This window comes from Colias philodice, chromosome 27, assembly GCF_061535455.1.
Source record: "Colias philodice isolate Cphi_HAF_F1 chromosome 27, ilColPhil1 Martin Lab GWU primary, whole genome shotgun sequence".
Lineage (NCBI taxonomy): Eukaryota > Metazoa > Arthropoda > Insecta > Lepidoptera > Pieridae > Colias > Colias philodice.
In genome coordinates this window covers 1,496,427-1,509,227 of record NC_143112.1, presented here as the reverse complement: position 1 = coordinate 1,509,227, position 12,801 = coordinate 1,496,427, and the positions used below count along the sequence as shown (strand labels likewise).

The following is a 12,801-nucleotide window of genomic DNA, read 5'->3' as shown; positions in this document are numbered from 1 at the left end:
CATCCTACTAATCTTAATATACAGGGTGTCCCACTATTGGTATACTAAGCGCGAAGGGACTTGTAGTTTTGCATATACTGATCACGTAAAAAATACTTAAAAAAGAAAATTACATCAAAAATTTTTCGCTAAATTTTACCTGAAAATCTATGTTTTCTTCTCTAGCTTCGCGCAGCCGGCATATACCGCTCCTCTAATGTGAGCATTTTGTCTATGAAAACATAATCTTAAACGATAGCTCACGTGCTGGTGGCAAAGTTGGGTGGGTTGCTTGTTATGGGTGTACACATAGAGTTTTAAGAATTCATCTTTTTGAAAAAAAAATGCGTCAGGAATTTTTTAATTATTTTTTACGTACTCAGCGTATTCAAAACTATAACCTCCTTTGAGCTTAGTATACCAACTGCAACAGTGGGACACCCTGTATATAAATCACGTGTCACAATGTTTGTCCTCAATGGACTCCTAAACCACTTAACCGATTACATATAATAAAATTCGCACACCATGTGCAGTTCGATCCAACTTGAGAGATAAAACATGTAGGTACCACGGGCGAAGCCGGGGCGGACCGCTAGACCGCTTATATGTATATGTGAAATTTTGTGAGGATGCATGGATGGATTGATGTTTGTTATTATTTTACGTAAAAACTACTAACCCGATTTTCATGAAATTTGGCACACACATAGAGGGTAACTTGGATTAACACAGGATAGCTTTTATCCCATAAATCCCATGGGAACGGGAACTGTGCGGGTTTTTTTTAAACGCGGGTGAAACCGCGCGGCACAGCTAGTACATATATGAATATATAGTTAAGGCCACCCTACTACAACATCTCAATTTACCTCCATTCGTCACGGTCGGGAGACAAGGTGTGGTCAATAATTGGCTTCGTTATTGTTTTTGGGTTGAACCGGACAAATTAATGCTCTGAAATTATTTTCAACAATTATTATATGCGTTTGTAATAGTTATTGGAATCTATTTGTGTTGGTTAGGGAGCCAGGTGCAAATTTGGTTAACTATTTCCTCTCAAGAGATAATTCGTCAGACGCATGAGAGTATAGTATTATAAAGCCTCGTGAACGTCAGCTGGCGCTTGGTTGGGGGGGTGAGCGGTTGTAGCCTCCCACGCACATAGGAAAAAAAATACATTCATTCATTCATTTCCTCTCAGCTAAAAATTTGTCAAATTGTAGCTAACCCAATATCTCAACGAAAAAAAATAGTCAGCTGGTTACAACATGGTGTATTATACGTCAGCTGGTGTCTCGAACATGAAAGTTAAATTTAAAGAAAAATTTATTTTCCGTTATTTCCTCTCAAACAAAAATTTACCTGATGATAGCTTATATGTAACTGTGGATAAATATATATGTCAGCTGGCTGTATCTTGGTGGAAAAACCGTCAGCTGATACGGGAGGCTACAACCGCTCTTCCCCCCAACCGAGCTCCAGCTGACGTTCACGAATCACGAGGCTTCATAATACTATACTTTGATGCATTTTACTAATTACCGCTTGAGAGGAACTTGGTCATAAAATCTGCTGCTGGCTCCCGGACCATATACAATTTTAATTATTAAGGACAACTTTCGTTTTTTGATGAAATCACTGATAGTTAACATCTTTTGACGAACATTTTCATACATTTTTTGTAACTGCAACTAGCAGATAAGTTAACCAAATTAATATATCTTAAAGCTATGTTAATAGTTATCGAGCATATAAATTGCTTATACTAAGTACCTAAATATAATGAGTTATTAAATCCATACTAATATTATAAATGCGAAAGTAACTCTGTCTGTCTGTCTGTTACTCAATCACGCCTAAACTACTGAACCAATTTTTATGAAATTTGGTATGGAGATATTTTGATACCCGAGAAAGGACATAGGCTACTTTTTATCCCGGGAAAATGACGCAATCCCGGAAATCCCACGGGAACGGGAACTATGCGGGTTTTTCTTTGACTGCGCGGGCGAAGCCGCGGGCGGAAACCTAGTTCATCATAAAATAATGTTTTTGCTGATACTTTTTTGATAAAATGCGATGATAGTTTTATAAGATTCAATGAAAGGAAGAAGAAAGGATCAAATTGTTTATTATTCCTGAAAATTAAAAAATTATCTGTTAACTGTAACATTTTACGAGTTTTATACGCTTAAATGTTTTTAAATAAACATTTGCAAAATAGTGAAGACATTTTCAAGATACAAATTATCCAGAGAACGTTTAAAATCCCCATGTGTTAAACACAAGCAAATAAAATGAATTATGAAATTACACCCAGTACTGGTGTGACCTAATTGTAAGCTTTATCTCGTGTGTTTCCATTGCGTAATACGTTACGAGAATTATTATCAAATAGTGGATTTGTTTAAAGGTAGAAAGTTTAATATATATGTACTTTGTTAGTTCGTTCGTGCCAGCCTTTCAGGACGTCCACTGCAGGATATAAACATCGTATAATTGATGTAAATAAATATAGGTATAGCAAAATTGTAATTTAATTATACCTACATAATAATAAGTAGATAGATATAACGATAGTAAACTTTTGTGTGTGTGTGCGTATGTTAAAAATGTGATGATTAGCCGATTCATCACCAAATTGTTAATTTTTTCATATACACATATGTATACTAATATTATTAATGCGAAAGTAACTCTGTCTGTCTGTCTGTTACTCAATCACGCCTAAACTACTGAACCAATTTTCATGAAATTTGGTATGGAGATATTTTGATACCCGAGAAAGGACATAGGCTACCTTTTTATCCCGGGAAAATGACGCAATCCTAGAAATCCCACGGGAACGTGAACTATGCGGGTTTTTCTTTGACTGCGCGGGCGAAGCCGCGGGCGGAAACCTAGTATGTATATATATTACAATAAAAACCGTTCACATGCTAAAGTTTATATATAATCTCTTAATATTTAATGCTTTCTTAGAAAGCTTTCTGTACAACAGAACAGAAAGAACTACTCATAGTTTTTATTGACTCAGCGTAATTCCTATCAACACTATACGCCTCGACCTAATTTCTCCAGTAAACTTATCGACGTAACATCTCCGACAAAGCACTACTTAGCTTAGAGACCTCATTTCCAATCACGATTTGATCTTGAGTTAAATAGGTCAACTCATTCTGAAAATCGTGACGTGATACAATGGACACTGTTCAACATCTGGTGTCGCATATGTGGATGTATGATTTTCAGGAACCATATATGTAAGCTTAGTAGTTTCATTGAGTGTTTGACCGACATGCTAAAAAGAGGGTTATGTACGAAAAAATAATTTTTAAGAATTTTAAAACTGTCGTTATTTTTTTTGCGACAAACGCTTGGAAGTTAGATAATATGTAATAACATGTTTGACAATCTATCGTTGTGTCAAATTTTATCTTGATCTGTTCAGTCATTCTAGCGTAATTAATTGATAAGAAGATTCATCCAAACTTTCTCATTTCGTTATTTTACTGACAAATTCAGAATTGAATTTTATTGACTCGTCTGTCTGTCTAACCGTCGAAAATAGATAGTTTTAAAACATATCATCTTAGATTCAAATTGAATCAATTTAAAGTTCAGAGCGATCTAAACATAAGCACAGAAGATCGTTTAAATCAAGTTAAATTTAACTTCAAGTGATCGTGAGTAAACTATAAACAACTTAACCGCAAGGTTAATTTAACCTTAGTTAAACTGTTACGTTCTCTATGTAAAGTTTTTGTTATAGTGTAATTAATCTGGTTTTAAAATCGTTAAAAAATAAATCGCTTTTTGAATTATATCATTCGAAAATTACAAAAGCAATATATATGGATGAAGATTATGTTTTAACATGGCTCTCAATACTAAGTAAAAATAATATGTAACCTAAATGTAATGCACCACCACCATAAAATATGTAATCCTTATGGTTTTTCGGGTTGTCTGGCAGAAATCGCTTGCAGCAATAAGACCGCCCTCTGTACATATTACATATTATAACTTGTATCACTCTTAATTTGTAATATTGTATTTTTGTGTGCAATAAAGAATTTTTCGTTTATTAAAAATAATAAATTGATTTTATCGACCTTTACCTTTAAAAGTAAGAGCACCCTGTATAGTTTATTTAGAGGCCCTTAAATAAACTAGGGCGTATATCCAAGGAACGTAAGTGTAAATCTATACTAATATTATAAAGAGGAAAGGTTTGTATGTATGTATGTATGGTTTTCAAGCATAAACTACTGGACCGATTTTGATGAACTTTGGCACAGATAATCTTTAGATCCATAGAGAAAGAACATAGGCTACCTTTTATTGCGAAATATGTACCACGGGCGAAGCCGGGGCGGACCGCTGGTATTAAATATTTTTAATACTCTTTTATTTACACAAGTTTCAAGATTCCAAGCTTTTATGGAAACGGAAGACCTGTCAGATTATTAAAAACATAAATTAAAATGTGTGTGCGGATAAACATAAGTACAAAAAATCATCTTTATATAAAACAATAATTATTTTCAATAACGAAAAGATAGTGACGCATAATTTCCAAAACAAAAAACATTTTTTACAACTTCCATTTAAGCTAAATTATTGGCATAATAATATAAAATTCACCGAATTCAAATTTCGAATACGTTATGCCACCAAGTTTTACGATCTGGCATTGGTCCATTCAATGACGTAATTGCAGAGTAATGAACGAAATTAGCCGACTGTTGTAATACAGAAAAACAGTACACGACAGTCACTGGCTTAACTTGTAACGAACCGACGTATGACATCATTGAGTTTATGACTAGTTGGAACCCGCGGTTTCGCTCGCGTGTTGCTTCGATATAAACGAATATAGGTTATAAATTATAATCCAATTCTGAGCGAAATTTAATGATGTTACGTGAATAATTACAAAAAACGGGTTTTCGCTTACACTTTTTAGTGAAATGATCACGAAATAATGCTCTTGCTCTAGCTCTATCTTAACTGAGCATTTCAAATATCAGCTCATAAATTAATAAATCGCGTTTAAAACCACATATGAACATTATAATCGCCTTAAATTTCTAGTTATTATTATCCTATCAATTTAATAACCTGCTTTTGGAGACACTTTACAAGTCAAAATATATGCACGAATCAAGCTCATTAAAAAGTCAACCCAATATCCAACAATAGAAATCATTGCCTTATCTGAAATATTAAAAATAGACAGAAAAAACTAGAAAGTAAAATTAACATTCGATTCTAATACGACATACTGACTCACTGTATCTAGGTCATTGAGGGAAAGTTAACACAAAAGGAGATAAAAACCTGGACATAGACGTCCTACGACCTAATATGGATGCACTCGTTGTGTAGTGATGTGATCGATATCGATAAGTGGGTAAGATTTCGATAAAGAAAACGTCGATAAGGAAGTGTGATAGATAAACTGATAAGTTTGATTCTAATTGGTGATAAAATGCATTGATTGTGTATGTTAGCTATAAGAGAATTACTTACTTACTTCAAAAACTATACAGAAGGTTATCTATAACATTTACTTACGATAATTCAAACGTTAGTATCTTTTGTAGCTTAATTATCTAGAGAGCAAAAAACCATATTGATTAATCATTGTGGGCGGGACTATTACCACGAAACAAATCTATTTGCTTTTTATGAATATATTAGTTCAATAAATTACTGTAAATTTCTTACTCTGATGCCATGTATAAATTTTAGTTATCTTCATTAACCCATTGAGCCCCGAACGGCCCGATCGGTCCACGACACAATAGATTTTCTATTGTGGCTGTGATTCCGGGGCCTGAGTTATTAGAAGATATTTGAAGGGAATTCTAGGAACGAAAATAGAGATTTCTTTTTCTTTTACTTGGATAATATAATGTCATATTCATCTGTTTACTCATTTATTATCTTATGAAACAATTTCCTTCGTACTAGACCTTGCAAATTATTTGGCAATGGCATGTAACTAATAAATATAAATATTCAAATAAAACACACGGTTTCAGTGACAAAGAACGACTAACTTTATTTTATTCAGACCACAGATCCAAAAGCACATTACAGATATAACATACCACAGATACATTTGACATAACTGTCACTTCTATATTTTGACTTTCAACACTCCCACTCAAAATATAGAAAATCACAAACAAAACAAAAGTACATAATTCATATTTCAACAATACCTAGAGTATTTAAATGTTTGTAATGTTTAATAGGGCCTAAGCTCTTTGTGAGCAAATCTGCTGGCATATCTGATGTACACATATATTCAACACTAACAATGTTTTCGGTTATTATTTCTCTACAATAATGATATCTGACATCTATATGCTTTGTTTTATTATGAAAAACTGGGTTAGATAACAATTTCTGAGCACTCATACTATCATTGAATAAAGTAATAGTATACAATTTTGGGTAATTTCATTCTGCAAATTCCTTAAGTAAACTGCCTCTTTACATGCTTCTGAGATTGATACATACTCAGCCTCTGTACTAGATAAAGCAATGCATTTTTGTTTACTACAACTCCAAGATATTACTGATCCTGACAAAACAAAACAATACCCAGAATATGATTTCCTATCATTAATATCATTACTCCAGTCTGCATCTACATAACCTACAATATTATTATTATTACCTTTACAATATTTCAAGCCTAAATCTTTTGTTTTCTTTAAATATCTTAACACTCTCTTTGCATACTGCCAATGTTCTTCAGTATTACAATTATTAAACTGGCTTAAATAAGACACCGCATATGCTATGTCGGGTCGTGTAAGAACAACTAAATACATTAAGCTTCCGACAAGCTGCTGATAAGGATTTTGGCTACTACAAGTAGTCTCTTTTTTACATTTTAAATTGACCTCCATAGGAGTATTTACTTGCTTACAATCAGTCATGCAAAATTTAGACAATAATTTATCTATATATTTCTTCTGATTTAGCGTAACAGTTCCTTTTTCCTTATTAAAACTTACAGACATTCCTAAACATTCCTTAATAATACCTAAATCTTTTAACTGGAAATTTTTACTTAACATGTTTTTAAGGTGTTTATTTTCAGCTCTATTGTTAGAAAAAACAAACATGTCATCGACATACAAAGCTACAATAGTTCTACTATTACCAACAATTTTAATATACAAACATGGCTCTATTTTTGACTTAATATAACCATCAACTAACATACAAGAATCTACCTTCTTATGCCAAGCCCGGGATGCCTGCTTGAGACCATATATAGCTTTTTTCAATTTAAGCACCTTACTATTATCTGAACAAGCATAACCAACCGGTTTCTGCATATATATTGTCTCAGCCAGTTCCCCATTCAAGAAAGCAGTTTTTACATCAAAATGTGTAACTTCTAGATTCAACTGTACTGACAATGCAAAAAGTAACCTAAGTGTTGTATGCCGCACAACAGGGGAAAATGTTTCACTGTAGTCCACACCATACTTTTGAGAACACCCCTTAGCTACAAGCCTAGCTCTATAACGCACATTATTTTCTGAATCACACTTCTTTTTAAGAACCCACTTGCACTTCACTATAGTTTCACCATGCGTAGGCCTATTCACCAACTCCCATGCATCATTGTCCTTAAAACACTGAAGTTCCTCTTTTACCGCTAACAACCACTGGTCCTTTTCATCTCCTTGTAAAGCCTCTTCTATTGACAAACCATCGGCATTATCAAACTCCTCAGAGACACACATATTAGTCATTATGTATCTTTCTGTCTTTTTCCTTATCCTGGTAGACTTGGGACGTGCCGGCAAATCAGAAGCATCTTCGTAATCACTTGGTATATAGTCTTTATCCGACAAACCTAGCGTTTCATCAGTTATTATGGTTTCATCCGCACCGGTGACATTTTCTAAGGTTGATGTCTCCTTATCTTCTATGTCTCCCACTGAACATGAGTTTTCCTTTCTCTCATTCTCAATAATTGGGATAGTGATATCTGGATGTTTATCCTCTTCCATTATAATGACCTCTCGGCTAGTTGTAATACACTTTGTCCTTGGATTATATATCCTGTATCCTTTGATATCATCAGGGTATCCGATAAGGATGTGTTTTTCAGCTTTCTTGTCCCATTTCTGACGTCTTGCCTTTGCCACATGTACCATCACACTGCTACCGAATATCCTGAGATGGCTCACATTTGGTTTATGACCAAACCAGACTTCAAATGGAGTCTTATCATTCAATGATGGAAGTACTGTTCTATTCTGTAGGTACACAGCAGTATGTGTCGCCTCTGCCCAGAACTCTTTGCCTAACTTCGCATCAAACAATAAGCATCTCGCTTTTTCCACCACAGTACGATTATTCCGTTCCGATACACCATTTTGCTCGGGTGTGTACGGATTACTTCTTTGGTGTATAATACCTTCATTCTTGAGAAATGTGTCAAATTCTTTATTACAGTATTCACAACCATTATCACTTCTCAAAATTTTAATTTTCTTACTCGTTTGCTTCTCCACTTTGGCTTTAAATTCTGCAAAACATCTGAGCGCTTCACTTTTATGCTTTAAGAAATACACTGCTATCATTCGGCTGAAGTCGTCAATGAACAAGATAAAATACCTCGAGCCTCCCAACGATTCATGCTCCATTGGTCCACAAATGTCTGTGTGTACCAAACCTAGCAACTCATTGCATCTGGAACCACTTGGGAATGGCAGACGACACTGTTTGCCCTCACAGCATACATTACAAGATGACTTACTTATGTCTTTTTCTTGGAGATCCATTCCTTCCACAGCAATTGACATTTTATTTAAATACGTGCTATTGACATGGCCTAGTCGTCTGTGCCAGACATCTCCTGACACTGCTAAACTTGTCACTTCACTGTCAGCAAGTCTCAACTTGTACACTCCGTTACTGAGCACAGCCATAGCCACCATTTCATTATTTCTGTTGAACACGTTACAGCCTACTGACGTAAATTGAACTCTGTTACCAGTCTCGATCAATCGGCTTACTGACAATAAATTTGTTGTCAATCCTGGAGCACACATAACATCTCTCACTGGTATCTCATATTCACATTGATCCGTTTTCGTCACAATATTTACGTCGCCGGAACATAATACTTGAAGTTTCTCGTTGTTTGCAACACATATCTCCCGCTTATCGTGGTATGTTGCATTCTTCATCCACTTTTCATTGGCCGTCAAGTGCATACTCGCGCCAGAGTCGATGTACCAGTCGTACTTGTTGAATTGGCCACTCAAAAACACTGCACTGAATGCATTACTCTGTTTACGTTGCAATGCTTTCGAATGATTACTTGAATTATCATTATTTGGACATTGATTCTTATAGTGACCCGTTTGTTTACACCGATAACATTTGACATGACTTTTGGCACCACCACTGACATTGACGTTTGACTTAGCTTGACTTTGCGCACCGGATGACACATTTTTATTTTTCTTATGTTGCCACTTCTGCGCGCCACTTGCAAAAGCCCCACCAATTTCACTAGATTGAGAACCCCGTTCCGTTTCCATATCCATCAGCTTGGTTCTAATGGCGTCCGTTGTAATATGGATGCCTGAATGCTCAATGGCCATAATCATCGGCATGAATTTTTCCGTCAATCCAGCTAGTAAAAGACAGCCGATCCACTCGTCACTGATCTTAAAACCTGTCCCGCTCAACTTTTGACCTGTCTCGACGATCTGCGTCACGTACGCCTGCATGGAAGCACAGTTTTCCAACCGTATTGAAATAAGGTTTCGCAAAAGAGATATTCTTCGCGAAAATCCGGAATCATCAAATAATGACTTAAGCTTGTTCCAAAGTTCTGACGATGTTTTGACTTCCTTGATATGCACGTACAAGGCGCTGTCTATAGTCATAATAAGTTTTGCTTTTGTTTTCGCATCTTCTGCAGCTTCTATCGTCTTCCCAGATATTGGCCTGATGCAATGCACCATATCCTCCAGAACTAGAAAATTCTCTGCAGCGAAAACCCATTCTGAGTAATTTTCTCTGCCTTTCAGTTTGGGCACGTTGATTAGGTAATTCGATGCCATCCTCGTTGGTTAACTTACTGGATAACACGATCGATACAATTACAATTTCAATCAATCCGAAACTTACTTCTCGACACAAAATTACTACTTTTATAGAGGTGCGCTGGGCACATAACCTCAAATAAAACACACGGTTTCAGTGACAAAGAACGACTAACTTTATTTTATTCAGACCACAGATCCAAAAGCACATTACAGATATAACATACCACAGATACATTTGACATAACTGTCACTTCTATATTTTGACTTTCAACAAATATAGGTATATTTATAGGGTTTATCAAATAAATATGTAATGTTATCGATGTTTTCCAGTCACATCACTATAATCACATAGCGGAATCGTCAATTATCGACACATCCCTATATGTAGAAGCTCGCGTGGTATTCTTATTTATTAATTGTCAATGAAAGTGCATGTTTTTCCATATAAGTCGTACAGATTTCTCTGTGAAACAGATTTAGTTATCATTTTTATTTTAATGCTAATATTTTTTACGAAAGTAGCTTGTTTTTTTTTTGTGTTATTGACCAAATAAAGAGTGTCGTAAGCGCCCACAAATAATGATTACCTAGTTATTTCAATTAAAAACAAATAACTACGTAATTATAACATTTTTAAGGAACAAAAATATACAGTAAAATAGAAAGTACACATTTTTTTACACTTTTTTTGTCAAAGACTATCATTTAGTTTATGACTAGTTCTGTATTATCACATAATGAATCTTGGAAAAAATATTAAATATTTAACTGAAGAGGAAAACATATCTGACATCTTAGCAACTAATTTAATCCAATTTCGTTGGAATAAAAAAATGAAAAAATTTACTCGATTGACTTTGAGTAACGACAACATACTCAAACCAAAATTTACAAAAATACGATTTATACGAAATAATACCAATAAACAATAATACATTACAATAAAACCAACAAGCCTGCAGCTAATTACACTCAACTCAGTCAAGCACGCGCCGACCACGTGCGGAAACAGAACACCCTTTATATGCTCAAGTGGACTATACAGGGTTGCCAAAAATATATATATATACATAATGACTATATGTTTAGATACAGAACAAGAAACTCTACCTAATGTTTAAGAGAAAAAATTGCTTTATTTATAAATATTATTTAATGTCTACAGGACATTTATTTTATCATTTTGGGGCTATTATTATCTTAATAGTATTTTTATTGCGTGCCTAGTGCAAGACATATTGGTTTTGAACACATTATTGAATATTCTTCATTTTTGTTCATATAAATTCAATGTAAGGAGTAATAACAGTAAATAACTTATTTTTAACCGAATAGTTGGCAACCCTTGGATCAACTCATGCCGATATTACTCTTCTAAGGGTCTTTGTTCGATGCTTTGGAATGAGGAAGGTATTTTTAATAACTACTAATATCATAAACGATAAGTTTGATTTATGTTTTGTGCTCTATTACGTGAAAACAGCTGAACAGATTCAGATGAAATTTGGCAGCATGCAGACAAATTTTATCGAGGCATCATACTAGACTTAATCTTTTAAGCTTTTATTTCTATACTATACAGTATTATCAGTTTAAAGTTCGCGTATTAAAGGTCATAGATCTATAGCAATAATAAAATTGGAAACCCCTTGTAATAGTAAAATAATCGTTTTTTTACTAAGTGCATACGGATTATGACGACACTTTCAATAACAGATAGCTGATGTAATAAGGGGTATCTTAGGCTACTTTTAATACTGTTATTCCAACAGGAACATTAGGATAGTAACTAACAACTCACTTACGCGGGTGAAACTGCGGGACTTAGCTAGTATATTAGTATTATTTTAATATCATCGAAAACAAACATCCATCCATCCTCACAAACGTTCACATTCATAAAAAAGTTTGGAAAATCCAAAAGTGCACGCCTCATAATTTTTTAGGGTTCCGTAGCCAAAATGGCAAAAACGGAACCCTTATAGTTTCGTCATGTCCGTCTGTCCGTCTGTCCGTCTGTCCGTCTGTCACAGCCGATTTACTCGGAAACTATAAGTACTACAGTGATGAAATTTGATGGGAATATGTGTTGTATGAACCGCTACAAAAATATGACACTAAATAGTAAAAAAAAGAATTGGGGGTGGGGCCCCCCATACATGTAACTGAGGGATGAAATTTTTTTTTTCGATGTACATACCCGTGTGGGGTATCAATGGAAAGGTCTTTTAAAATGATATAAAGTTTTCTAAAAAACATTTTTCTTAAAGTGAACGGTTTTTGAGATATCAGCTCTCAAAGTCGTAAAAAGTATGTCCCCCCCCCTCTATTTTTATAACTACGGGGTATAAAATTCTAAAAAAAATAGAGGTGATGCATGCTAATTAACTCTTTCAACGATTTTTGGTTTGATCAAAGTATCTCTTATAGTTTTTGAGATAGGTTGATTTAACTGTAATTTATTATATTTGCTGCTACGGAACCCTTTGTGCGCGAGCCCGACTCGCACTTGGCCGGTTTTTTTTTTAATAATTATTTATTAATTACTAGCGGTCCGCCCCGGCTTCGCCCGTGGTACATAATATTTACGTTTTCTCTACATAAAAACCATCCTCGTACTTCAAGGAACATAATAAAAAAAGAATTATCGAAATCGGTTCAGCCGTTCTCGAGTTATGCGCTTACCAACACATTTTGCGATTCATTTTTATAT

The 12,801-nt window shown here is 34.6% G+C and overlaps 1 protein-coding gene across 1 annotated transcript in view; it reads left to right on the top strand.

Moving 5' to 3' along the window:
- Positions 1–12,801, top strand: part of LOC149476487 (protein amalgam-like) — a 146,159-nt gene that overhangs the window by 73,800 nt on the left and 59,558 nt on the right. The window lies entirely within an intron of this gene.